At 43.0% G+C, this 4616-nt stretch overlaps 1 long non-coding RNA gene across 1 annotated transcript; it reads left to right on the top strand.

The window, feature by feature from the left end:
* The first annotated feature begins 212 nt into the window (after positions 1 to 212).
* LOC135308833 (uncharacterized) lies at positions 213 to 4263 on the top strand. Its single transcript, XR_010369189.1, has 4 exons — positions 213 to 427; positions 2066 to 2281; positions 3369 to 3472; positions 4004 to 4263. It is a non-coding gene; the product is annotated as an uncharacterized LOC135308833 (long non-coding RNA).
* Positions 4264 to 4616: the final 353 nt, after the last annotated feature.

Here is a 4616-nt window from a genome sequence, read left to right as displayed (position 1 = left end):
CGGCGGCCGCCCCCGCGCTCCGCCCCGGCCCGGCCGCGCAGCCACTCAGCGCCCGCGGGAGCCGCGGAGGCGGCGGCTTTCCCGGCAGCGGCGGCGGCCGTGCCGGGCATCTCCGTGCTCACCGCTGCCGCGGCCCTGTGCCCGAGCCCTGCGGCCCCGGGCAGCCCCTGCTCCGGGTGTCCGGTGAGTGGAGGAGCGGCCCTGCTCCGGGCGAGCCCGCTGAGCTCGGCGCTGGAGCAGGAGCGCTGCCGGCAGCCCGGCGGGCAGCGCGGAGGGGCGGCCGAGCCCCGGGTACAGCCGTGTCTGTGTGCGGCGGCTGCCGCTGCCGGGCGGGGGATCCCGAGGGAGCCATCGAACCAGCCGAAACAGCGAGAGACGGGGAGATTCGGGCTTGGCGCGCACCAAGCGTTTGGGATTGGTAGCTCCGGTGAGGTTGCCCCCGGAGCGGCAGTGGTACAACTCCTGATACCATTTTATCAACCTCTTCCGGCTGTTTAATATGCAACACACATTAAAACAACACATCACAGCCCCCAACACATCTACTTCTTAGGAGTCACAAAGCCTGTGCCAGAGCGTGCCTAGAAGTAAGGGGGGATGCTTTAGACAGGCCACAGGCTGCCATCCTTCCATGTGTCAGAGTTACCAAATTATTGCAGTGTATTATCTTAAAGCACCCGTCATTCTGTGGTGAATTACATTACTCAGAGAGCAAACTGAACTCCCCTTGAAAGTCAAACCGTTCATCAATTCAGTGCACTGAACACCACTTTGAAAAGGGTCTGCTGCCCTTGTGTGTGTAGCCTGGCTGACAGTATGTGACAATATGTACCTTTCACATGATCCTTTGATCACTTCTTGAGCCCATTTCTGAGGGTACCTGCAATGACTAATTGAACCAAATAGTGTGGAATTGGGACACTTCACACTAAACCTGATAAATCTCCCTATTCCCTTGAGAGTGTTCAGTTTCTGTGCTTTGCAGCCAGACGCTGCGCCGAGTTTCTCTCAGACCCTGCTTTGGGTATGCACCCCTGCTGGGCTGTTGGGGCCATTTAAACAGAGCTAGAGTGAAGATCTCATGTTCAGGTTTGCCCTTCCAGATACAAGACTGTGGCTTTACAACTTAAAAAATAGCACAAGTGCATAAATTCAGTACATCTCTAGTAATTTAAAAGTTCTGTGCGCCTTCATGTTGCAGCTGTGTGTCTACCCAAAGATACTCCTTGCTGTAATTATATTAAATTGATATATCCCTTGGAAAGAAGAAGAACCTGCAATTTAAGTAGATTTCTTATATGCATATTTGGTAACTGTACAAGATGTAGTGGAAGCACTTCCTTACAATGGAAGTTTAGTTAAAGCACGTCCATGGAGCCACTAAGGTCTAAGCAGGAGATGTGCTGAATATATTAGGTATATTAAAGCAGCTCTAACAATGCTATGGTTTTGATTCCATGGAAGTAGAATGCAAGGTGACAATGAATCACTTGTAATGGAAAACAAAAAGCAAAATTTAAAGCATATTCCAGCATTTCTGCATGTCATTTTTGTAGTGCCACTTTATTCTGAGGTCTGAAAGTGAACCCAAGTGAATCCAGAAGGGCTCTTGTTGAAGATTCTGGAGAAACTGAAGCAGGCTGTTGCAAGTTACAAAACCTTTTGAATGCAGCTGCTGCCAGATCCTTGCAAATTATGTTTTTATTAAGTACCAGCTTTTGACTTTTTCAGTATTATAAAAGAAACAGTAAGCAGACCATGTTAGCACAAAAGGAGTAATACACAATGTCAGTTCATGAAAAAAAATGCTGTGAAGCTATAAGCGTGTATTCTACATGCTTTATTTAATAGAAAAAAAAAATAAAGTGTGAATCTTAGGCATTGGCATAGGTTGAATCATAGTGCAGAAATAGTGTGCAGAGACAAGCAGCTTGCTTGGAGCCTGGGGTGAAAAAAAATGGCAAGGACACTTTCTGGTCAGGCAGATAAAAGAGCATTGACCATATATTTCATTTGTGTTCCTTACTTAATTTCTCCTTTCCTTATCTTCACACCTTGTGCTCAGGCAGACCAGCACTTCATTTCTAATGAGAAGGCAGTCATCCAAAAACCAGCTTAATGAAAATGCTGCATTGCACTGGATTATTCCTGCTGTACACTGCTGAGGAATGAGGTGAATGGCTTTGGGAGCTTCTGAAACAAAAGTACCTGCAGTGCTTTTATGATATTGCCATTTTCTGTCATCAGACAATCTGGAATACCTGGAAACACAGATCTGTTTGTGAGTTGTCATTTACAGATTTTTATATAGTGAAGTTTTGAAGAAAATGTTTTCATTTAACATAGCATCTTTTTAATCCTGAAGTTTATTTGGGATATAGTAATATCCCAAATACATGGAGGAATCTGGCCCTGCATGTAGTGCTCTAATCTCTGCTAAGTATAAACTTTTCACCACAGAAGAAAAATCTAAATGCTTTTTCCATTTGCCATATTCCTGTTTGTATACATTAATTTACATTATAAAAAGTGCATAACTTGTTCTAGATGTATTGACACTCACTATTTCAGTATTACATTTTATATGCAAATGACATTCATATAATTTCTGGGAAATTTAAAGTAGCTGAAGTAGTATATTCAAGATAACTCAAGCTGATACTTTACAAAGAGGACAGAGAACTTTCTATGGAACATATTTTAAATGTTACGTGTTGCCTATTTTGATATTAGACATTCTCTTTCCTATTCTTGCACTAGACTTTTTCTCTATTATAATATTTAGAAAAATATTTATTTTATTATCAGAATTTATTATTATATGTTTTAATGTTATTTTAAAATAATTTATGTGCATAGAATTTTATATTAATTTCTATTACAATATTTGGGAAACTTGATAGTGCCACCTACTGCTGAAAAACAAACTTTTTAAAAATTTGCTGGTTTGGGTACCTTCAGATTAAAGGGCAATGTAAGAAAATATCTGTTGAAATAACAACTTTCAAACTTCTGAAAAATGTTGGGAACAAGTCCCGACTTGCCAAGTCAGCTTCAGTCACTGAATTTCTGACCTTTCAACCAGTGACTATTTTGACTGAAACTGTAATGAGAAGTGACTCTGAGGATCAGGGATTTTGAGGGTTTTTTGATGTTACATTTTTAGTAAAGAATTTTAGCTTAAAATTAATCCCGGTGATATCCCTAGAAAAACAGTGATGGAAGGAAACAGTGAAGCAACATCTATTTTTCACTCAGTGGTAGGAAGACATCCTCTGTTTTACAGAGGTCTCTGCATGAAATGTAAACCAAACAGCCAGAATTGCCATGACATGTGACACAAGTTCTGTTCCCTTCTTACATCACAGAGTCATGAGATGGACCAGAGATCCCTGCTTGCTAATTTGCTTAAGATGGCATGTTTGCCATGGCTGGAATTCATCCTCCCTAACCCCTACCATCTGAAAGCTAGGTGAGGTTAACACACAGTGTGAAGTACAGTACTGGTTCTTTCGTGTCCTCATGGAGCAGACCCTGTCTCTAGGACTAGTGAAATAGTTACCATGTGCCCACAACCTTTGCCCACATCCCAGACATTAAGTATTGGTTATGATTTTGTTCCCAGGAACTGTGGAAATACCGGAAGTGGTAAGACTTTGTACATGAATATGACTAAGTAAAATATACACCCTTAATCTTCCTGAGGAAAGTTCAGCTTTAAATTTGACTCAGGAGAGTCAGGAGCAGTTGATCTTCTGCTGGTACTTGTCTCATCCTGTAGAATAAGCTGGCATTGATATGATTTGAATGTGTGATTGTCAGAGTTGCTGTCTTGTTACAGCTTGATGACTTAACCTTAGAAATCAACTTTCTTTCAATTTGAAAAGTTCTTGAGAACAATGGATTAAAAGAGATAAAAGATAACACAGGGATGTTTTAGCTGTTGCTGAGCAGTGCTTGCACAGTGTCAGGGCCTTCTCTGTTTCTCGGGCTGTCCCAACAGGGAGCTGACTGGGGGTGCACAAGGAGCTGGGAGGGGACACAGCTGAGACAGCTGACCCCAACTGACCACAGGGATATTCCAGACCATATGATGTTGTGCTCAGCATATAAAGCTGGGAGAAGAAGGAAGGAAAGGGTGATATTTGGACTGGCGGTGTTTCTCTTCCCAAGTCACCAATACCTGGAGTGAAGCCCTGCTTTCCTGGAGATGGCTGAATGCCTGCCTGTTGATAGGAAGTGAATAAATTCCTTCTTCTGCTTTGTTTGTGTGCATGGCTTTTGCTTTCCCTATTAAACTGTCTTTATCTCAGCCCACGAATTTTCCCACTTTTTTGTAATTATCTCCCTCATCCCATTGGGATAAATGGGCATGTGGCTCTGTAGGGCTGAGCTGCCCACTAGGGTTAAACCTTGACAGTGCTATTTTGGTGACCAACTTGGGGCTCAAATGCTTTGAGTTAATGACAGGTTTGGCTGGAGTTTGCTAGACTGAATTTATAGCTTTTAGTGCTATTTACCTATTCATTGGCAGGTGCTATGGTTGACATAGGACTTGCTTGCCCTGCTGCACATTAGTCTAGAGCTTGTTAGTGGCTTCTTTTCACCCTGGCTGT

This window comes from Passer domesticus, chromosome 10 (assembly GCF_036417665.1).
Source record: "Passer domesticus isolate bPasDom1 chromosome 10, bPasDom1.hap1, whole genome shotgun sequence".
Classification (NCBI taxonomy): Eukaryota; Metazoa; Chordata; class Aves; order Passeriformes; family Passeridae; genus Passer; species Passer domesticus.
The sequence above is the reverse complement of the archived record's forward strand: the minus strand, read 5'-3'. Positions and strand labels throughout refer to the sequence as shown.